The 25,261-nt window shown below is 36.8% G+C and overlaps 1 protein-coding gene and 1 pseudogene across 2 annotated transcripts in view; both read right to left on the bottom strand.

The window, feature by feature from the left end:
* The window catches only part of DCC (DCC netrin 1 receptor), a gene marked incomplete at both ends in the record, with an annotated part of 1,034,810 nt that overhangs the window by 491,777 nt on the left and 517,772 nt on the right, over nucleotides 1–25,261 (bottom strand). The window lies entirely within an intron of this gene.
* LOC311182846 (COP9 signalosome complex subunit 5-like) lies at nucleotides 1,891–25,033 on the bottom strand (annotated as a pseudogene). Its single transcript has 2 exons — nucleotides 24,891–25,033; nucleotides 1,891–2,908 (listed from the first exon to the last, which is right to left on the bottom strand). The product of its transcript is annotated as a COP9 signalosome complex subunit 5-like (transcript).

Genomic DNA, 25,261 nt, shown 5'->3' with positions numbered 1-25,261 from the left:
GTTGAGCACAGTCTCTGCAGCACAGGTTCGATTCCTGACCAGGGAGATTCCCACATGGCATGGCAGACCTCTCCTCTCTCGCCCATAGCTCCCCTCAGCAGTGTGTTTCAGTCAGTCTGCCTGTTCTGTTCCCTGCTCTGTCTCTGGAGAATCCTCTCACCCTCCTGCACCTCAGGCCTGTACTCCAGTTCTTGTATAAAAATAAATCTTTAAAAAAATATAAAAAAAATCTAATTTCTAAAAGTATTCTTTGACATAAACCACAAACCCTTTTGAAGAATAAGCAGCACAAAAGGGAGGGAATGGGGATTACCTTTATTTGCCCATAGATTTAAATCTGACTGTGTAATTCATGGTTACAATGCCACAAACATTGAATAGACAAGGCATATGGACATAGCATCAGCTAAAGAAAAGGACATCAAACTTTAAGACCTTGGCATTGCTTGGAACTTTGCCCTTGAGAAAAAATGTGCAGGGTAGATTTTCTTTTGAAAGTGAAATCTTCCTTTAACACCTTTTTGGATTGCTTTTTTGTTCCTTTTTTTTTTTTTTAACATTTAGACTTGTTTTCTTACACCCTTTCTTTTAATCTAACCTAGATCTCCACTATCAGATCTGTTTCCCAAGAACTTTTTCTTTATAAAACTCTTCTCTGAAACCATTTTGACATCAGTATTTAAAATATTACCTTGTGTGATAAGATGAATAATACCCTCCAAAGATAAAGACATCCCAAGGACTGATGTCATAACCTCTGGTGGAACTTAGTAAAGGTCACTAAGGATCTTGAGATAGGGAAATGATCATGAATCATCTATCCAGGTGGAACCAGTGTAATACAAGGATATTTAAAAAGAAGGAAGGAATGGGGAGAGACCTGGTGGAGTGTGTGGAAGCAGAGGTAAGAGAGTGATAAGAAGCTACATACACTTGGCTTTGAAGATGGAGCAAGGGACCAGTTAAGGAATGTAGGTAGCCTCTAAAAGCTGCAAAAGAGAAGCAACAAATTCTCTCTTGAAACTTCAGAAAATAAGGCAGCCCTTTTTTAGCCTAGTGAAATGGACTTCCCACTTTTGACCTCCAGGATGACCAAATTAACGAATAAGCCCTCACTTACCTATAGTAGATCAGTTCTTGAAAAGTGCCATTTTAAGTGAAAGACATGAAACAAAAGCACATCCTCGAATACCATTCCATTCAACACAGGCCAGGATTTTTTCTTTTTTTCATCAATTTTATAACAAAATTGTTGAACAAAGCAATGCCATTTGGGGACCTGCTATACAATTATGTTGTTTTAAGCTGCTAAATTTGTAGTAATTTGTTTCCAGCAGTAATTGGAAGTCAAGTTCAATAGGATCAAATAGAATCCTCTGGAAAGACCTAAAAATCTCCATTATCTAAAGGAATAAACATGTAATTATTTACTAAATATACCGATGATTTCATAGCCTATGACGGAAAGTTGTAGAGACATTTTTGGCTAGAAAATAATATCCACAGTTCCCCAAACACTACTAAGTCAGCTATGTGTTCTATTGACTTGCAAGACAATATGCCCAATTACAGCACTAAAGTATGATTCAAAAAAAAGAAAATCTGAGATTTAAAAAACAAAGCAGAACAGTCACATAGATATGCAAAACAATGCAAAAGATCATGTATTCAGAAGAAACCCTTAACTTTTCTTCTGTATTTAATGAATTCCATTATTTATTTTTATTGAAGTAACATTGGTTTATAATACTGTATATGGTTTTATTTTCACTTTAAAGGCTTTTATTATAAGAAGTTAATATTCAGGATACTTGAAACACCATATACTTTAAGACAGGTTTTGTTATCTGGTTTTAAAGTGTAACTTAGGTATTTTTCTCATCCTGGCTTTCAGGCAAAATGTACTATTGAGATACAAATTTGATTAAACAGTTTATCCTTAATAACCTGAGACTTCAATACACGGGAAGCTTCTATGGCAGTTTCACAGCTGTCCCTTGTAGCTTTAGCAAGTTTGTCTTCTGATTTTGGGCCATGTGTTTCTAAATCCAAAAGGAAACTTCTGGTCCCAGTTGGGCTTCTGACTGCTATTTTTGGACAAACCAAAGATCTGAGCAATGGCATACTCAGCATTTGTAAGCAAACTACAGGAATTCAGCACATTCACCTAGTATTTATTCCATGAAAGATCAAGCAATTTGCAATAGAAAGAATATTTGAAATATGATACTTCTAAGGCATATTATTGTTTGCAGCTTATACCAAAGTCTTCTGTTTTATTTAATGGAATAGTCTGATACTCCGAAGTCTGATAGCCCTTCGTCAGGAGGTCTGTAGCCCATTGGGTATGTCCTAATGACTCTAAGATTGACTTTTAGCTGCAGATACTGTTCTCACTGGATCAATTACCACTGCTACATTTCGAGCACTTACGTCAACTCCAGAAAACCAGCAACTCTAGCTGCAATGGCTATGATACTAGCCAATTGCATTTTCAAGTTGGCCAACTTGTTTGGCATTTTCTATACATGCAGCTATGTACTCCCATGCAGCCCCTGAGTATTTATTCAGGTTTCAGAGCCCTTGACAGGTAAGGCAAAGCTGTCCATTATGATCATGGTTTAACTGTTTACCTTTCCCAGCATCGCGTCCATCACTTCCAAGTTGCCTCCTGATCTGGCATGTGTCACCATTTACAGCAGATCAATGCAGAGGTCTTGTAGTACTTACAGTAATGGTGATCCTTAGATCAGAGATTCACCACCAGGATTCCTTGCCATTGTTTCCTGCCATATTTATAGATTTCATTGATACTCTTGGCTTCCTGTAGGTTTTTTGCCAATCCCAAGGTTTTTTGGGCCATGCCAGTCCCAATGCCATCACAGAGGCATCAAAGTGGTCATTGCCTCTACAGCCAAGACGCAAATTTACCTTACTCAACACCGTATTTGATTTAGGGACATAGGCTCACGCCTCTTAAGATCTCTGTTACCACACCACATCTACCACCAAGATACCCATATTTCTCCATCAACAACCTAAAACATTTTTTTTTAAATATGATGTTGTCAATTATTTCTGGATTTCCCTTTTGCTTGGGGAATGAAAGAACAATCATGATGGATTAGAAGACAATCTTACTCTATTGCCAAGTCTCTTAAATTGGGCTCTTTAGAAAGGGAAATATGAATTTACTGTTGGTGAAGTGGTTATTTCCTCTATGCTCTGTATCCTCTCAATATACCTTTCTAATTGCACTGTTGTATTGTAATAATTAATTTACAAGGCTGACTCTGTCTATTAGAGTATAATGGATCAGCGGGATTTAATGTTGAGGATAATTTTTGTGTACCTTATCTCCCAATTCTTGTGCCACGGAAGCACTAAATAAACATTTACAGAGGTAATCAATCCTTGGATAAAGATTATAACTTACTCAATAGTGCTCAGGGAATTTGGAGAGAAAAAAAAACCTACAGATAATCAGAAATAGCTGTCAATATTGAACAAAATGCAATGAATAATATGAGCAATAATTACTACAAAATTTATCACTGTATGTAAAATATTTATTATTGTGATATATGGCAAAACTACTTTTAAGCCTATCATTCATTTACTTCAAACATCAGTAAATCAAAAAATTCTTGATTTGAACTACTCCTTAGAGTTAACAGAAATACAATTTGACTTGTCTTATAAGAGTAACTGTGTTACGGGAATATAAGGTGGAAACAAAAAAGGCACGTCTGGAAGTTCAGTTTGTCAATAGTTAGCTAAGAGGATGAAATAACATTACAAGCTGGATACTCCTTGACCTTCTATGAATGTTTACCAATAGTGGCTGAAACAGGATAGCATTTAAATTGAATATGTCATCTTGATTTTAGGGTCACTGGATAATGAACTGTGATGAGAAATGGTGAGTTTTGTATTTCTTTTTTAAGATGATTGAAACATAAGTTTCTCACATGGATAAAATAAAAAGAAAGCATGCCAATTAGAGAAGAGGATCTAGGGCCTCCCTGGTGGAGGAAGGGGTTAAGCACAGCACTATGTAGCTATCTGCAGCCTCTGCAGCACGAGTTCAATCCCAGGCTGGCCAGGGTGCTACCCATATGGCACAGCAGACCTCTCCTGATTCACCTGCTGCTCCCCTCAGCAGTGTATTTCAGTCAATCTGCCTGTTCTGTTCCCCACTCTGTCTCTGGTGAATCCTCTCACCCCCCACCACCTCTGGCCTGTACCCCAGTTCTTGTCTGCATAAATAAATAAATGTTTTAAAAAAAGAAAAGAGGATCTAGGAGGCCTAAAACCACAGTAAAATTGTAGCAGTTAAAAGATATAAGTTACAAACCTGAAGTTGCAAGCTGTCAAACTCTAAATATATTTCTGCTGACAATATAAAGTGTGATGATTTATATAATTTATTAGAAATGTTAAAATTTTTTAATTACAGGCAAACACGTAAGGTATATTCTCTTAATAAAAGTCTTCCCTCCTTAACCTATCATACTCTAACACAGTGGGGGATCTGTTTCATACCAAAAACTAGAAACATTCAAAGATCTATGCATATGGGGCCCAGGGAACTTTTGAGGACATGGTGAATGGGGATGGGGTTGAGGGTGCAAATGAGGAAGAAAATGGAAGAAGAGGGTGAAACAAACACAACTACTGTTTAACAGTATGAACTGTTTGAAATTTCTATAGAGCGTTCAATCATCAAATTCCCTTGGGTATACGCCTTTGAGTGACTGATACCCTCTTACTAGTACTAAAGTTTACATATATACCCTGTACCGGATTAATGTCCTTGATAGCAGAGGCAATGCCTTTTCACTTTGTTGTTATGTTATGGTAATTTTTTAGTGTCCAGCATAAAGTCAGTAGAGGTAAAGTGGGTCACAAGAATCTGTATACAGTATATAAAAATCAAATTTCAAAGTAGGTTTTTAGATGCAGCCAGAATTGATAACCATTGTCTGAGTCTCCAGCCAACCTATATAAATCTCTCTCTCTCTTTTTATACACACACACACACACACACACACACACACACACACACACCCCTCTTAGGTATTAGAGAAGAAATAATGATAATACAGCATGGTGACCAAGTAGGGGTGGTGACAAGACGACAGTCAGAAATTGAGAGAAAATATATAAAAAAAGATAAATGTTCTAAAAGAATGTTAATCAAAATACATAAAATGTTCCTGAGATTCAACAAGAAGAAAATGAACAACTTATTTAAAAAAAATGGGCAAAGCCAGAGAGACCTCATCAAAGAAGATGCACAGGTGGTGACAAACATGAAAAAATGTTCCACATCATATATCACTAGGAAATGGCAAATGAGAGCAACAAGTTACTCCCACAGGCCTATGCAAGTGGCCTAAGTTCCAAACACTATATGGAGCAAAAGGAACTCTCCTTCATTGCTGATGGGAATGCAAAAAGTTGTAGCCACTTTGGAAGACAGTTTGACAATTTCTTCTAAAATTAAACATATTGTTACCCTGTGATCCAGCAATTGAATTCCTTGGTATTTAACCAAGGGAACTGAAAACATGTCCACAAAAGAACCTGCACCTCCCAATTGGAGCAGCCAAGATGTCCTTCAGTAGGTGAATGGATAAAAAATAAATAAAAAAATAAAAGTGATATTACATAAAGACTATGAAATATTCTTCAGCACTTTAAAGCAATGGGCTATCAAGCCAAGAAAGACATGGGAGAATTTTGAATACATATTGCTAAGTGAAAGAAGCCAGTGTGAAAAGTTTACAAGCTGTATGAGTCATATATGACATTCTGGAAAAGGACCATCTATGGAAACATTAAAAATATTAATGGTTTCAGGGTTTAGGGAGGAGGAGAGATGAACGGAGAAACATGTAGGGATTTTAGCACAGTGAAACTACTTTAGATGATAATATAATGGTAGATACAAGTCATACATTTATCAAAACCCATAGGATGTACAACACCAGGAACAAATCTTCATGTAAACTGGTGTGTTGATGGTTGATGTAGGTTCATCAATTGGAATGCATGTACCCCTTGGGTAGGAGATGTTTAGTCGGTGAGTTTGTAGTTGTGCAATGTGGCTTCCTATGGGCTGGCTACTAGCTGGCCACTCATGGGCAACTGTGACCTATTTACAATCTACAAATCAGAGCAGAGCATTCCTTGACTACCTATGGAGTATAGCCCATTATACAAGGCAGGCCTGGGTTGCCTAAGCCACTGTTGACCTGATTACATGACTATCTCCATGGTGGTCTGGAGATAACTCTGCCTGTGACAATATCAGCACATATACTTTTTTTTTTTTTAAGATTTATTTATTTATATAAGCACTGGAGTACAGGCCAGAGGCGCAGAAGGATGAGAGAATCCACCAGAGACAGAGCGGGGAGCAGAACAGACAGACTGAGGAAAACACTGCTGAGGGGAGCAGTGGGTGAGACAGGAGAGGTGAGGTCTGCCATGCCATGTGGGACTCCACCTCTCTACCTGCCGGCCGGGAATCGATCCCGTGCTGCCGAGGCTGCGGACAGCTACACAGCGCTGTGCTCAACCCGCTGCGCCACTGGGGAGGCCCCAGCCTGTATGCTTTCAATAAATGTCACAAGAACTTCTGCTTAAGTAGCAGAGTCTTGCCTGGCAAACCTGCCCCACAAGTTTCCCCCACAAAGTGGCAACAAAGTTCCTGTTGCAACAGTGCAGTGTTGGTGGTGAATGAGAGCCCTCCATGCTATCTGCTCAACTTTTCTATGGATTTAAAACTTCTCTAAAACAAAGTCTATTCATCAAAAAAGAAGTAGTTAAAATATGCAGGTTTGACTTCAGGTGTTCTTCAATTATGACTTAATCAGAGCAATTGAAATTAAAATATTTTCAGCTCTTTTATACAATTAGTAAACAGATTACAATAGACTTGTTGGAGACGGGGTGGGGGGGATCAAACTGTATTTGTTCCATTTGAATTTTGCATTTGTTTTTTTTTTTTTTTTAATTACGAGCTTCAAACATTGCTTCTTGAGTGATCAAATGCATAATTTTTGGCAATAGTCCCTTGGAGAGAATCTGCCTTGTAGATTGCAAATCTATGGAGAAACATCAGACCTTTCTCAAATATGTCCCTACCCTTCTCTGAGATTGCTCCCCAGACCCATCTGCAAAATAAGCATTGCGGTTGCAAGCTTTAAATATTTGAAAAAGGTTCCCCAAAAGACTACTGACAGAATAAAATAGAACAGATTAAATTAAATGACATGTGTGGGAAATAGAGAAGTGACAAATTGTACAAAACTGATAATAGTTATGACAATTACAACTGATATGGTTGTCTTATCTCCAAAAGATAGTCAAAAAATGACTAGCGACATGATCTTTTCCCAGCATATCAGAAATTGTTACATTTTAAATGACCATATTTTGGTATATTTTATAGCAAACTTTATACCACAGGGTATAAGAGGTTTCCATGGCATTTGAATGTGACTTTTTTTTTTTTTAATTGCAAACCATGTTAAATTCTGCAAACAAGGGTGACAGGAACACAATGAAATGAGTGATTCCCATTTTACAGAAAAAGAAGTTGAACACAGACACATATGAGATGGAGTTGATGTGAAAGCTGAAATAAGATTTCAAGGACTACTTTATCCCATGATGTTGCTCAGGGCTTATAATAACATTTTTGCTGTTAAGCACAATCTTCTCTGTTAAGCATATCAGAGTATCTCAAGATTGTGGCTACCACCACCACTGTGTTTTAGCTTTATTATGGCAACCCTTGTAAAAGCTTCTGATTCTTTAGTGAACCCAGTCTCAGGGTGGGGGGGGTGAGGCAACAGCTCAGTTTCTCTGAAAAACAACATTTATTTAGTGATCATTGTGGAGTCATGCAGACACTGTTATGTAGTCTGCTGCACCTTCATCTCTTTCATAGTGTTTGAGCCCTTTAGATCTATCAGTTCAAATTTCTGCTCCTAACACACTGAAATGTTTGGTTAAGCTGACAAATTTGTGTGGTAAATATAACTGCCTGGCAGGAAGCTTTCTGTCTGCTTTAGTCAATGCTTTGAAATAAATCCAGGCGGAACCATTTGTTCGGGCAGCTTTGAAAGTCAGTGATATGAATGGATAAGCTGCATGTCCCATCTTTATTGCTGTATTTGAATGGCTCTGTGGGCACAGGCAGGCCACTGCTCTGGAAGGTCCAAAGGACTCCACTGGCAAATGGAACTGGCAGATACAGGTTGAACTCAGCAGGAATCACTTAATACACTATGTGTGAGAATGTGGGCCAGGTCAGAGAGGCAGGAGCCCTGAGGAAGCTGTGCATTGGTGTCCTACTTCAGGAACTGTTCAGACAGCGCTGGAGGCCACTGGAAGGGAAGATGCTTTGGTTCCTGTCATTAGGTTGTTATCTAAGTGCTGAGAATGAATGCCCACGATGCCCACGATGATTTTGAAATAACTTCATTTAACTCACCCTCCACTTTCATTTAAAATTCAACATGTACATGATAACCATGTCTTCTCTGAAAAGGAAAGAGGTGTGCTGCTGAGGATATTGAGCCAGAAATCTGTCTTGGACCCCTAAACAGATAAAAACACCATAGAGGAAAATGGTGTGGGAACCCAGGAGAGATAGGAAGTATGGTATTTTAAATAAAGGATAAATTACTTCTGGTTGAGTACATGTCATTGTTAATACATAAATGGGTACACTGGTTCATTTTATGAGAATGAAACTCAACTCAACAGAGGTTAAAGCTAAACTGAATAAAAGAATATTTGTAGTAAGTGGGATGATTTTCATAATATGAACACAGTCACTTAAATTTGTGTGGCTTTTTAACTTCCTTGTCATTTTTATATATCTGATTTTATGTTATCACAATAGACCTGGAGAAGAAATATAAGTGATTGAATCGCTTACACCTGACAAATGAGTTTCCTGAGATACCTAATGCCAATCTTAAGGTTATGGTAGTAAAAACATTTTGAACTATGGTCTTCTCTAGATATATCCTGGGTTTTGGTGACTCATGTATTCTCTAGTGAAGAATGTAAAAAAAACGTGAGATGTATTTAAAGGTGTTTGTTTACAGCCCATGGGGATAGAAGAATAGTAAAAGGGGATTTAGATTCCATTTTTGATATTGTTGAACCATTTTATTTTTTAGTGATTATACACAAATGAAAAACATAAAATAGGTAATGGCCTCCTCATTATTTAAGATGTAGAGAAAGAGAAGGGTATATCTTATCTAGAATATGAAAATATATGAACAAGTATGACAAGTTAGGGAGAAAGGGGTAAAGTACCTTGATCATAATATAATGATCTGATCTTCAAGGGTTGATCACTGTAAGTGCAGGATTAAATAAACTTATCCAAATAATACTCATCTATACTGACAATTTGGGCCTATATGCTTATCTTCATGGAAAGTTCTACCCCTATCACCTAACTATTTGGGTATACCAAACAATCCACTGCAAACTTCAATATATGGCATCTTCCCTTTATTATAGGAATAAGCAGAGGTGCCTATTTGCCTCATTGTTAGTAATAATAACAAGGAGTGGAATAGTATTTGGTAATTTGATAGTATTAGACATCTTTGATGAAACAAAGAATATAATTAAGTTATAACTACAGAGCTGGAAAATAAGATTTCATGTTAATTAAAATGTTCAGAATTCTTAGAGCTATCTTCAACTTGAAATGATACTTTTTCCATTAGGCGTCTATATACTGCCTTGCAAGTATAAAATTATTTTCAAATGATTTGTGAAATATGCCCTACAGAGACAGCTTTCTTTGATAGAAAGTCCTGTACTAGATCTCTGAAAATAAAGTTTCTCATCTATGTGCCAAGCCTGCCTACTGTGAATGAAGACAAACTATTTAATCCTCCAAGTCCATGCATGTTCAACTGCAGCAATAGTAAATAGTGCCTTCCAGTTGCTGGCTAGGCAGGCAGGAACAACGAATGAGGTAATTCTTTGACTAAAATATGGAATTTTAGGGGAAATGGCTGGTTATCCATTTCAAGGTAGCCATAACTGAGGAAATAGATTCAGTCTTATATACCAATATCCATAAAACGAAACCGATGGAGGTTTTTAAATAACTGATTATAACCCTTCCCTTCTTTTTTATTAAATAAGAAGGCCACACAGACTTCCTTAAACATCTTTGAATGTGAGTTATACAAGCTATTTATCTCTTCTTTAAAAGGAACTTATTTAGAGCCTTTTACAAACAAATTATATTTGATAGTTAGAAAGCTGATGCTCAGGAGTTATAATGTAGTGATGGCTTTCCAAAGAGTTGCTTATTTAAAGAAAAGGCCCATCAGCCCAGATCTATGACATGGACCAGGGAAGAAAAATGATCTTTTGTGAGTTTGTAAGACATAGTCAGAGTGAGTAACTCCAGAAACAAGACAACATGTTTCAATTAAAAAAGAGTATGTGACATGAACTACAGAATATTATTCTAATTGAAATAAGCCAGTCACAGAAAGATACATTTTGCATGATCACTTATCTGTGATATCTTCTAAAAGAGCTAAATTCATAGAATGGAAGAGGAGCGCAAAGAGGGGCTGGAGGGAGGGGAAAATTGTGAGTCTTCAGTAGGCATCAAGTTTCAGTGTGACAAGATGAATGAGTTTCAGAGATCTACTGTATAGCATTGGACATAGGTCCACAATAACGTACTATATACTTACAATGTTAAAAGATAGAAATGTTGAAATAAAAAGAAAAAATATATTATAAAATAAAAAGTTTAAAATTGAAATTCCCGTGAAATTTCCCTTAGACTTTCAGTTCAGAGAATAACGACATAGTAAGATGGGTGAGGTGAAAAAATCAAAATAAATAAATAAATAAATAAAAAGATCGATGGAGAGAAATATAAAAATATCATGTAGATTAATATGATTTAAAAATATTAGTCTCCAATCAATATAGGGGGATATGTGAAAATTTAATATTTTTAAGGACAGAAATCAACAAAATCCATCTTAGTATCTAACAGGCTGCTTGTGTACATAGGTCCTCAAGAAATATTTGGCAAATCTTTATGTCACTGATGAGATTTTGGCATGATAGTTTTTATTTCTATGATGGAGATAGGAAGGAAAGGTTAGGAAAGAAAAAATAAAGCAGACATGCTATATATTATTGTTCTCAAAATTTCCAAATAATTTTTAAAAAGGCAAAATCTATTAGCAGGTATTAGAATTTTAGACTACTTGACAAGTGTGTTGCCACTGAGTGCCCGGCAGAGAGGCTGAATAAACCCCAGACAAGGACTTAAAATCCCTCTAGAGGCAAGTGGTCATCTCGTTACCACCTATAAACACAGATCCTCTCAGCTTCAGATCAAGTCCTAATAGTATTTCATTCAGCAGCTATCAGTCATCAGCACTACTTAACTTCCTATTCTCTCTGGGAAGCTATAAATTAGGAGAAAAAGAACTGAAACAAATAATAGGAAATATAGTAATGAGGAATGATTTCTTGACTATCCTACCTGTTCATCTTCAGAAACCTCTTAATTACATTTTGAGGGAATCTGCCCCTCATTAGACAGGGAAAGAAGGGCCTTTTCTTACTTCCAAGGATGCCCCGTCTTCTCTCTTACCAACAGTTTATTTGCTTTTCTTCTGGGTCATGAAAAGTTTCAGAGTCAAGAACTCTTCCAGATTTGTGTCAGATACAACACAAATCCTGACTTGGCCTCTCAAGTTGCTGAGAGTATTCTAACAATAACTTGCAGTAAAAGCTCTCCCTTCCTGGTTCCTGCTTGAATTCTCCCAACAAAGGTATGACTTTTGCAGGTCGAGACTGTTCATCACAGTTTTACAGATGAAGGAAAAGGACTTGGCAATTGTCATATCTGGAATCAAGCCTGATGTCTAAGAGAGTTTAGCATCATGATAAGAAAATGACATCTGGAGGTAGACCAATGTGAGTTTGAATCTTGACTCAGCTAATTCCTACATGTGTGAACAAGGACTGACTTAAGCTCTTAGAGTCTTAGTTTTCTTACCTGTTAAATAGAGACAATAATATATCATATCATGTGCGGTTACAGTAGATATTTAAATATTAAGTATACGGACAGAAGTAAGTATGCTCTCAGTGACTATAGTTCTTAGTATGTTCATTAGCGTGTTAATTAGCTCAGTAGCTGGAACAGACTCACAAGGATAAAAGCATCAGTAGGTTAGCCCACAGGCTGTGTGTGTATAGGAGAGAGGAAAGAATATGGATTTCAACCTTGACTTGGGCAGCTATTAATTATATAGGAAAGTTATTTTATATTTTCTCAATCTCAGTTTTCTAATTTTTTAAAATGGATATAAGGATGAATATATAACTAAGTTGTAGTGAAGAGAAGCATATATTCACGTGAAATACATATGCTATTTGGTCTACAGAGTTGCTCAATAACTGATAACCTCTTATTCAGTATCATTCTCAATTGTAGAAGATTCTTTCCCATTCCATTCCAGGTAACAACCATTCAGAATGAGACATAGATATATGTACTTTCAAACCACACACTGTGATAGAATTAGTGGGTAAGAAATTACCCAATATTTGACTAAATAGGGTGGTTTTAGTGACAGATGGGAATCAAGAATGACTTGTAGGGAGATTTTATGAAATTATCACACGCTAAAATAAAACAGACATGACAGCACATTTAAGATGTTTTCTGTATCCTTGATCAAGAATAACATTAATCATGATCATATTCATTTCTAATTTTATGTCTTCTAAAGACCATACCACTAATATCATTTTACTTTATTTAGTTACAATACTTAGAGAAACATACTTCTTTCTGTTTTTGTTCCTTAATAACTAAGGTTAGAAGGTTATATGTCTTTCTATCTGCAAGAGATTGAGATTACTGACTTATTTTAAAGGCCTAAACTTGATCAGTTCCTCTTCAAGAAGTCACAGCTATCTCCTTAACAATTATCACCACAGTGTACACTAAGTCTGAAATTCTACCTGAAAATGAATCCATCTGATATTTTCTCTTTGTCCTTATTTTGCTTAGTAGTATATCTTCCAGTTACATTTATATTGTCACAAATGATAAGACTTCACATTTTTTGTGGCTGAGTAGTAGTCCACTGTGTATATATATATATATATATATATATATATATATATATATATATATATACCACATCTCCTTAATCTACTTATCTGTCCTTTGGCACATGGGTTGTTCTATAACTTGACTATTGTAATAAGCGATACAGTGAACACTCTTTTAATTAAAGTTTTTGTACTTATCAGACATTAACTTAAGGAACTCGGGACACTGAGGTATCATTTTATGAAGTATACACAATTCAAAAGACTTTCTAACACCCTCAGTTCCCTTTGAGGCTTTCAAAATATGAATCTCATTTTAAGAAGGGAAATACTATTCTCCAATTATCCGCATTACCAAGGAAGAATCCCAGTTTTCATCAAATTTCTCATTCTTGGTATGAAGTGAGATGGAGCAAAGTTCTTCATCAGAATGTTGTTTTTCTTACTCTGATTTTTTGTCAGATTTTAATAATTTCATTAATATCACTTCCCAGTCCTTTAAAAATTACCAATAACAGAGAAAGTCCCCTTCAAATTTTTAGTGTTAAAAATAAAAATAAACGATAAGCATTCATTATTTTCTCAAAGAATTAAAATCTTTAACAGTAAATCAAAAGGAGCCCTTTGCAAGTGACGCAGAAGATACTTTCACACATCAATTAAAAGAGCCTAATGACATATACATAAAAATTACAAAATGTTATTACTGCTGGTAGGCATGAACTCTCAGTCATACTTTTCATACATTTCACTACACATCAGTTATTGCCTTCATATGTCACCTTCTACTTCTGTCAGTTAGGAATTAAATTGCTTAAATGGACATAATTATATATGCACAATTATTATAGCATATAGGATGAAAAATCAAAGACAAATGCCCAAAACAATTTTAAATAAAAAATAAAATTTACCCAACACTAAAATACTCATTATCAATGTAGCCTAAAGGAAGAAGCAGCAACATAAATAATGCCATTCTAGATCCTCTATCAGGCTTTCATATTTTGAAAGTACATATTTATGTGACATTTTTATCAATCTAGATAATTGCCAGTAAAATTTCTAGTTCTGTCTTTTCAGTTACTGCTAACATTAAAACCAAAGAAAACACTACACTAGAAGATGCAGACAAAGAAAAACCCCAAATGGTGCTAAACTAAAAGTCGGAGGTACAAACTAAGATAGAGGAAATAATTACAATAATAGTCATCTGAATGCTTAATTCATAGGAAGCATAATAATAACACTCTAATTTAAATATTCATAAAATTTTGTAACAAAGCTACCAAGCCATACCAGTATTCAAACATAGACTATTTGTTTCAAATATCTTAGGACAATAAATTGTGTAGACACTTCACATGGATACGCAAACCTCTCCTTGGAACAGGCAAAGCATTTTCAACTGGGTAAATATGAACAAACATAGCAATCACCTACTTGCAATTAAAAGACACACCTAGAAAAGACTTTACATATAGAAGACGATAGTTTTAAAATATTTGAAACAACAAACAACAGAAATAAGATGGGATATTTATAGAAACAATGTAAAATAGAAAACTAATTTCAGTAGTGTAATAAACATAAATACAAAAATCAGATAAAAAGAAAACAAAGTGTCTATAATCTAACTCAATTTTAGCACATAGCAAAGAATCCTAACACTGGTAAAATTAATGTAAAAAATATTACTGTTTTCACACCATTACTGCCTATCTTATACTAACAAGCTACATGATTAGTGGCAAAATCCTGAGGCAGTAAATTATTTTAAAACTCATAAACATAGAAAATAGTACTGTGGCCATCTTTACATAATGAAACTAAGTGTGATTTTTCTTCTATTCTTTATTTTCAAAATTAACTATAATTTATGTATATATATTTCATTTATAAGGACAAAATAAATTTGTATTAAAGGAAAGCGGATATAAATTTATACATATGTATATGTCTGTGTATGAATGTGTGTGTCTTTATACACAGATGCATACAAATATATGCTAAAAATACTTCAAAACTACAATAATGCATCAAGCATCAGTTTTTGGACTTTATTTTTCGTGAGAATGCATAAGAGAGGTCTTTATTTTTACCCCTAAGAAAATATTCAGAATATATAGCTTCCCTTTTATAAGCCATTTTGGACTTCATTTCCCATAAATAAATATTTATTGTGTTCCTGATTACCTTGCAGCTTGCAAATCCCCCCATGGAGAACAACATCTGTACATCACTCACCGTATATAAAGAAACCCTACATTTTCTTCCTTTCTTTCTTTTTGTCCTAAAGTTGCCTTCGAGCTTCAAGAGAGTTCTCTTAGGGGCAGTATTTTGAATTTGTTGAACCTGTCAGCACTCTACTTCCCAACATCCTTCATGGACATGCATTTCATTGTGTCCCTTTTCGCCTATTTTTTTCTGAACTGAAAATTTCTCATCTGGTCTTACTGTTTTATTCCTTTCGCCACTTCAGTTAACCTTTCAGACTCTTCCATTTTATGATCTTAATGCAATGCACTGTGTAGAACTATGGACTCTAATCCATGTACAAAAACATTGCAAGTTTTGTTCAAAGATTTAACAAAATTATATAATACCATTTCTTTTCAATTGTGTCACGGTTATCTCTGACATTTGGTTGACCTTCGGAACTGTCATTTTATATTGGACTGTCTTCAAAAGATAGATGGCATAGATTCAGATATCATTTATTCTAGAACCAAGTAATAACAGAGAGTACTTCTCACTTTATCAGCAGAGTTTGGATTATATTTCCCCAGATACATTACTTTACACTTTCCACAGGTGAAATTTACCCACCATTATTTTGCCCATTAATAGAGCATTATAAAATGTTCTTGTTTGAACCATCTTTCTCACAGTTGGAACAGCTTCTGTCATCTGCAGACTTTAAGATCTGTCTCTGTGGATTCAGAATGGCCCATCTCCTTCCCAGGCTCACACTCTTACTAGTTGATATAACTGGAGCCATGTGGAGTTTTGTTTTGTTTTTTGCTCTGATCTTAGCTCAATTCAACCTCACGTTGTGATACTAATCCTAGGTAATAGAGGGTAATTCAAGAACTTGAGAGGGTGAGAAGGTCAGACACTTTCTAGATCTACTTTTTCTATTTCACTTCAGCAACTGTTCTTTATGACCACACCTGATTTTTATCCTTCAATATTACCAACATGTTTGTGTCTTTGAACAAGACCTTCTAACCCTACTTCTGTTTTTAAGTATGGATGTTTTGCTTTATGCTTGCTAATAGTCTCTGTCCTCTGCTAACTGCCAGAATGGTTTTCTTATTCTTAAAGCACTTGTTAAGAATCACCGGTTCTGGGCCTCCCTGATGGCACAAGGGGTTAAGTTGCAGCACTGTGGGGCTATCTGCAGCCACTGCAGCATGATTTCAATCCCCAGCCAGGGAGCCAACCCACATGGAACAGCAGACCTCTCCTGTCTTGCCTGATGCTTCCCTCAGCAGTGTATTTTGATAGATCCACCTGTTCTGTTCCCCACTCTGTCTCTGGTGAATGCTTTCACCCCCACACCTCTGGTCTGTACCCCAGTTCTTGTATGCATAAATAAATAAATCTTAAAAAAAATCACTTCTAAGAAACACTTTCCTGGTCACAGCCACAGATTCTGATTTACTAAGTCAGGGCAAGACCAATGTATTTGCATTTCTAACTTGTTCACAAGTGATGCTAATAGTATTGGCATGAAAACAATGGCTTGGTTACAGGACTTTCATGATTTCCATCTGTTGGTTAACATATCTCACCAATTCATTTGGGTTGTCTTGATGGGATTTTCTACATCAAAGGGCCCCCCATTCCTTCCTCTAACCACTGTATGTGGTTGTAACAATGCCAATTCTAGTTCTGCTTCCTGAAACGGCAATGATGACAATGGCAACAATGAGGAAACTTCATTCCCACATCTTCGAGGGGAGATAAACATAGCATCTCCTCTATATAGTTTTAAGTTATTAAAAGAGAAAGTGAGGCACTTTGCACCAAGCCTGGCATATAATGAGTATCCAATAGCTGTGGGTTATCAGAATATCAATGTGGCTGATGATGGCAACATATCATTCATTCAACATTTTTACTTGTTTGTTTCAGGGGAGAAAACAATGAACATAACTGATAAAGTCTGTTATGGTGGAATTTACGTCACTGGAGGAGACAGCAATGGTTATTGAATACATAAGGAATATATTGAGGGCCTCCCTGGTGGCACAGGTGGTTGAGCACAGCTCTGTGAAGCTGTTCGCAGCCTCTGCAGCACCAGTTTGATCCCTGACCAGCCAGAGAGCTACCCACACCCACACAGCACAGCAGACCTTTCCTGTCTCTCCCACTGCTTTCCTCAGCAGTGTATTTTGGTCGTCTGCCTGTTCTTCTCCCCACTCTGTCTCTGGTGAATTCTCTCACCCCCCACCGGCCTGTACCCCAGTGCTTGTATAAATAAATATATCTGAAAAAAAAATACATTGAGATAAAAATTACAGAGGGAAAAGTAACAATACAGAAGCACAAAGTAAGTGGGAGGTACTGATTCAGTGGGAATGGAAAAGAAACCCCATAAGAAGGTGACATTCGTGCTATAATCTGGATGAGTCATCAGCCATGTGAAGAGCAGAGGGAAGGGACTTTCAGACATGGGGAGCTGCTTAAAGAAATGTCCTGAGTCTGGAAATTAGTTTGTTCAAAGAAAAAGCAGGAGACCCCAGTATTGGTGGAAGCTAATGAACAGATGAACAGAGATAGAATATGAAGTTAGAAAGGTAAATGCAAGTGGTTGGTTGAAGGTAGCAAGGAGGTTTTAGTTTACTGTAAGAAAAATGGAAGGCATTTCAGAGTTTTAACTTCTAAGATAGGAACATCCTATGTTCTGAACAACCTATTTTTTTTAAAGATTTTTTTTTTTCATTTATACAAGAGCCAGAGGTGTGGGAGGGTGAGAGGATTCACCAGAGACAGAGTGGGGAGCAGAACAGGCAGATGGACCGAAATGCACTGCTGAAGGGAGCAGCAGGTGTGACAGGAGAAGTCTGCTGTGTCATGTGGGTAGCTCCCTGACTGGCCAGGAATTGAACCCGCACTGTGGAGGCTGTGGACAGCTTCACAGTGCTGCGCTCAACCTGCTGCACCACCAGGTGAAGGACGCCAAGATAGAGAGAAGTAGGTAGGTTTAAAATATACTCTGGGGGTAGAACTGTTATGGATTTAATATAAAGTATGAAGAACAGCGAGCTTAGAGCCAGTGACTGGGTTTAATATATTGCAACACTGAGGCTATAGTCATTAAAACAAACTCTATTTATGTATTTTGACAATTTTCATGTGTATTATATATGTGGATGATAAATATTCCTTTTTATTCGAAGCTAATCTAACTGCAAATACTTATTTTTCTGGCTGATTTTCTTTCTTAATAATTTACCATGTTGACATTTTTCATAGTCTTTGGTAAAGTATAAATAATAGCAGCTCACTTCTTAAGCAGTCATAAGAAAATCTATATTATTTTTAGCTCAAATTACTTTTAAATAATAGTTGATATGTTTTAATGTCGTATATATCCCAAAATGTAGTTCATTCCACTACACTATACAATTCACCCAAACCAGTGAAACATTGATCTTCTCTCACTTCTATCACTCTAATCCTTGCTTTCACAACTTTGATTCAATGATCTCTGTGTCATGGTAAGTTTTACTGCCTTGCTTATGGTCTACTATCCTCGGTGTGACTTCTGGTGTGCTTTTCAGCACAGTTCTTTCTCCTCCAAGAGTTTTTCTGGAATGTTAGTAGATGGCAAGAGCTGCCCAACTTGTGACATAAGATCTGAACAGGACTTGCTATGCTGAGGTTGAGTAATCAAGTAGAATGCCCGCTAAAATGCCTGTGGATAATAACAATAATGGTAACAATGTCATATATCAAGTGCATGCTTTATTCTAGGCACTGCTGGAGCTGCATGGAACACGCATTATTTCGCTTAGTCTAATCTTCATCACAACTCTGCAGGCTACATATCATTGGTTCATTGCACAGACAGTGCTTAGAAAATGAGTGATGTGTTCATGGTCCCTTGCCCAGTAACACACTCAGGTGTGAACTAGAACAGGTTAGAATAGGGAAACGAGCAAGAGAATAGAAAAAGCAGGTGTGGACAGAATGAAAGATGAGGGTCATAATCATGCAATGATCCTGATTTTAGTGGAGACACTGATAAGCATAAAGTGTCCATAAAACATTCTGCTGAAAAGAAAACCAAGGGACATGAAGTGGAAGTGAAAAAATGAGAACTAACTTGTTCCTCTGTTTGTAAGCAAAGGGGTGAAGAGGCACTGAGTAGAAAAACTCACTGATATCTTCTCCTGGGGCCAGAATTTCATCCATTATTATTTTATTATTGCTTTAAAATTCAAACAAGGAAAATTCAAAATTCCAGACTCTTACTCTACCTGCCTGCATATATCTACATAATGACTATGCATAGTCTTAATTCCCGGGGAGGTATTTTGCGAGCTAAATTATCATTCTAAAGGAGAAATACAATTTTATCTGCACCATGCCCACTTCCATTTGGCTAACCACCCTTTAAGAATCACACACACATACAGACGCGAACCAAATATCCCCCAGCGCATTTGAAATTTCTTTTGTTTCCAAGCACCGTGAGTTATTCCTAAACATTCGGCAGTAGAATTCACAAACTACTTCACGAATGTCACTAAGAACACACCAAGAGAAAACAGAAATATGTAATTTAATCACATGGGCTAATTATTTTCTTTGCTGGTTCTCGAAAGAAGCAGTGAATGCAAACTCAGAAATATCATTTATTTTTCCTTAGCAGGGGGAAAGCACTGGACTGTGATTTAAATGGCATCCTGTTGATCCTTACAGAATGTGTGATGGGTCTAAACTACAATAATAAAAAATCTGGCAAACATTCATTAACCATGGCAGAGATCCCCTTCTGACTGGGCAATTTCCAGTGAACTGTGTACAGTAAGCTATACCTACCAATAAGCCAAACTGGTGTAGCGTTATTACAGTTACTACTGATACCAAGAGATTCTTCTGTTACACCCCTTCAGTCTCCAAACACAGGGGAGAAAGGTTTTTATTCTGTAGCCTTTGTTAATTGCATGCAGTATTTCCCCACAGTATTTTTTAACTCTATTAGAGATTCTGAGAAGTTCAGTAGCATATACTTACTTTATCTGATTCAACATTTTCCAAACTGACATAATCACAAAGGGATTTTGTTTTGTTTTGTTTGGGTATATCTGCTTTTTATATATTTGTTAAAAATACCTAAAGATAAAACTACAGCTTGGGGAATGTTGGTAAAGAAGAAATTTTAGCCTGCATTTTTATCAGATGTCTCTCCTGAATATGTAGCTGCTGTATATAATTGTCCAATTTGCACATACTGAACTTGTACCTAAAATGCATTTCACAAGGAGTAACTACCAAAATTTTTCTATTGCAATGTAGGCAATTTTGCCATGTCTTAATTTTAGTGAGTTAAAACTATGCATGGACCTGCTTTTCTGAACAACAAAAATATGGATGGACAGGAGAAAGAATATTTAAAGTCTGAGCATTGTGTACAAAGTTTCTTTTTGCCACAGGAACTAACTGAATGAAACAGGTCTTTTTTTCACATATTGAAATTCAACATTCAGAATGAAAATCCAAATTCAACCCAGTGAGAGAAAAATATGCATGGTTTCTAAATGCTTCATGTCAACTAGTATGTTCTTATTAACTAGTATACACGATACTGGGGTCAGTAAACATCAGGGACCCAACCATCCACCTAAGAAAGAAATCTGAATTCTACATGATTACAACTCCCTATGTGAGTGTCAGGGGAAAGTGCCTTACCAATGCGGTGTGTACAACTAGCAGAATTAACAAGACATTATGAAATCATGGGGAAGGGAGGAGGTTGGATCTAATGATGCAGGAGCAGTGCACAGAAAGATCAATTTCAAGCCAAGCAGCATCAGTTTGAAAGAACAACAAAGCCAAAAACAACAGCCTCTGTAACCTAAACAATTTTCCACAAGTATCCAAGGACTTTACATTGTCCTTAGCAATTCTTTTGAGTGACTTTCCATTTTATCTGTTCCTGTGAAAGTGATGAATCTCGCTCACTCCATATAACTCTGTCCATAAAAATTTATCACAAATAAATAATAAAAAGTCAAGTAAAACTCAATTAAAAATGGTCAAGGTCCTCCCCTGGTGGCGCAGGTGGTTGAGCACCACGCTGTGAAGCTGTCCTCAGCCTCTGCAGTGCCAGTTTGATTCCCGGCCGAGCAGGGAGAAACCCACATGGCACAGCAGACCTCTCCTGTCCCGCCAGCTGCTCCCCGCAGCAGTGTATTCCATCAGTCTGCCTGTTCTGTTCCCCACTCTCTCTCTGGTAAATCCTCTCACCCTCCCACGAATCTGGCCTGTACCCCAGTTCTTGCATAAAAATAAAATAAATATTAAAAAAAATGGTCAGATGATATGAACAGATGTTCCTTCTATAGAAAGAAACACAAAAGATCAATAAGCCCACGAAGAGGCACTGAACATTATTACTAACGAGGGAAATGCAAATCAAGCACTATGAGATACCACCTAATACCCCCTAGGCTGGCCAAAGTCTAAAAAGTTGGCCAATAACAAGGTGACAAGGATGCAGAGACACAGAAAGTCACATTGGAAAACAGTCTGATAATTCCTTGGAAGATGAAAGATAGAGTTACCATAGAATTGAGAACTGAAAGTATGTCCATACAAAAACTTGTGCATGAATATTTATAGCAGAACTATTCATAATATGCAAAGGTATAGACAATCCAAATGCCCATCAACTACTTAATTGATAAATAAAACAAGGAATATCTATATATGGGATATTATTCAACCATTAAAGAGATGAAGTACTGATATTTAAGAATAAACCCTGAAAATATTATGTTATTTTTTTTTCGTAAACCAATCACCAAAGACAACATATTCTATGATTCCGTGGGTATGAAATGTCTTGAAAAGTAAATCTATAAAGATAGAAAGTGGATTTGTGTTTGCTTAGGGCAGAAGGAAGGGAGTAATATCTAAAGGGTATGGGGTTTCTTTTCGAGGTTATAAAAGTGTTCTAAAATTGACTGTGGTCAGTATGGTGTTGGCACATTGTGATTATACTGAAAACCATTAAATTGTACATTTTGAATGCAAAGTTGTATGGTAAATGAATTATAATGAATGTTATCTCAATAGAATTGTTTTAAAATAATTAGGCAAGAAAATTATTGCATTTTCAACACACGTTTGTTGAATGAATAAATGCAACAACTAATGCATGGTATAGAAAGAGAATCCAAATTCTTGAATGATTCTATTATTTTAAAAAGTATACTCTTGGGTCCCTAGTGGCATCAGGGTTAAGTCTCGGCACTATCATGCTATTACCACTGAGGCCAGAGTTCAATGCCCAGCCAGGGAGCTAACCCACAAATGGCACAGCAGAAGTCTCCTGTCTTGCCCACTGCTCCCCTTAGCAGTACATTTCAGTAGATTTGCCTGTTCTGCTCCCCACTCTGTCTCTGGTGAACCCTTTCACCACCCCTGCCACATCTCTGGCCTATACCCCAGTTCTTCTATGTATAAAGTTAATATCTTTAAAAATAAATAAAAATCTTAAGGTGGTTTGCTTTTAGGTACACTGCCACCAAGTGGCGGGAGACTTGGTCTTATGGTATAAATTTCTGTGTATGAGTATCAGTTCCAATCTGGTGGTTCTGATCAAATACATCATACTAAAGATGAGTCCACACCTTACTATATAAAATTACTGAATTGGTAGTGTCTAAATATATGGACTAATAAACCAGAAAAAATCCTCAGAACGTGTAAAAAGAAATGCCATACTTTTTTCCCCTCTTGAAATTGGCAAGCACAAATGATATTCTCTTGCTAACTTTAATTACAACACTCTTGCCTAATTTTGTTTGAGTCCTATCACAGAGTCAAACTCCTTCTGGGATAATGCGTAGTTTAGTACTTCAGACAACTTTGGCATGAAATGCCCTTTTGGGCAGTTTTCCACAACTGTCAGCAGTTCTTCTGCTCCTGAACCACAGATGGTCAATTCACCTTGCTGAGATTGTTAGGGCTAATTAAAATAATAGCCTTAGATTGCCTTTTTAATGTTCTGAATTAGTATATACTCTTTGCTTTTCCCTCTGTGGTCTTGATTTCCTTTCCTATCTGTCCAAGAAAGAATAAAAAATAGTCATAACCAACTCAAGGATAAATGCAAGAAATGGTTCAAGTTGTTTACTTTAATGGAAGAGAGGGAGAGAAAAGAGGGCCACATAGTGGTCTTTCAAATAATAAAGAAAGAATAAATCATACTACTAATCCAACTAAGATTTTCTGGTTATAATTCTAATACCAATTTATTTTATTACTAACAACATAAACTTATCCTTTTTCTTCTGCTATTACATGTACACATTCAATTAAGTGTGCATGTATTAATTTCATAATAATTAATTTCAATTATATTGGACAAGACATTTGCATCCTTTTCAGACAGCTGTGATCTCAGGTGAGGAGAGTAGCTCTCATAAGAAACCAGGACATTAGGGACTCTCTGGTGGGACAGGGGTTTAAAGACACAACACTGTCAAGTTATTAGCAACCACTGCAACATGAGTTCAATCAGGGAGCTAACTCACATGGTGCAGCAGACTTCTCCTGTCTTACCTGCTGCTGTTCTGCTCCCCACCCTCTCTGGTAAATCCTCTCACCCCCTGCACCTCTGGCCTACACACCAGTGCTTGTATGCATAGATAAATCAATCTTTTAAAAAAACAGCACATTAATGGGAAAAACACCTAACAGATGATATTTCATTTTTTAAATTGACTTTTGCTTTATATTAGGCATGTGTATCCTATGTTTAGAATCATATTCCTATGTGGAAAAACTTGACTGATTTCAAAATGTTTGACAAATATTTACTGAAGAATAATCAACGTAAACTTACCCAAGGCACTACTTTTATTACTACAATCATGCAAAGAACCTGGATGGAAGGAGTCTGTAGGGTAAATGATTTTCAGGCTTTTCTGCCCTCCTGCCATTAGCATTGCTCTGCCTGATGGGGCACCTGCACTTGTTACATTGTTATAAGTTATGTTGTGTACTTCTGTGGGCCATGACCATAGTATTGAGAGATATTCACCAAGAGAAGCAGAGGCAGGAGAGAGGCAGCAGGGAGAAGGGGAAAAAGAACACAAGAGAAGCCCAGAGTGAAGACTTGTTGGGGGCTTGGAGGCCTACCAGCCTCCTGGCCCCCCAGCACTCCTGCCTGCATGTACCTGATTGCTGCATTACATGCAAAAACTAATAAAAGCCTGAGAAATCCACCAAGGGCTCCAGGACTCTCCTTTACCCCAGTCTGCTCTGATCATAGAAAATCTGCTCAGTGCCCTTCCTGGCACTACAGAGTCCCTGTTAATAAAAGCCAATTACAAATAGACATGGAATTTAAGGACTGTGTAGTGCCAGGAAGGCACAGAGCTGGATCTCTATGACTTTAGCAGACAGGATAAAGACAGTCCTGGAGCCCTTGGTGGCTTTTTCAGGCTTTTATTGAGTTTTTTGCATGTAGTGCAGCAATCAAGTACACGCAGGCAGGGGTGCCAAGGTCTAGGAGGCCGAAAGGCCTCCAAGGCACCAGCAAGTCTTCACTCTGCGGTTCTTTGACCTCTTCCACCCTTCTCTCTCCTGCCTCTGTTTCTCTTGGAGAATATGTCAATACTGCAGGCATGGCCTACAGAAGTAAACAACACAACTTGTAATAATGGGACAAATGCAGGTGCCTGCCATCAGGCATGTAATCCTACCGGTGGGAGGGCAGAAAAGCCTGAAAATCATTTACCCTACAGACTGCTACTCAGGAGGAAACAGTGATGTTGTAAATTCAGGAGAACAGAGTTCAAACAAAGAGTTACACATTAAATAGAAGGATAATTATATTAATACATTTTATGATAAC

Source organism: Talpa europaea (assembly GCF_964194135.1).
Source record: "Talpa europaea genome assembly, chromosome: 13".
In the NCBI taxonomy this organism is placed as follows: domain Eukaryota; kingdom Metazoa; phylum Chordata; class Mammalia; order Eulipotyphla; family Talpidae; genus Talpa; species Talpa europaea.
Note: the sequence above shows the minus strand (reverse complement) of the source record. Positions and strands in the feature narration are given on the sequence as shown.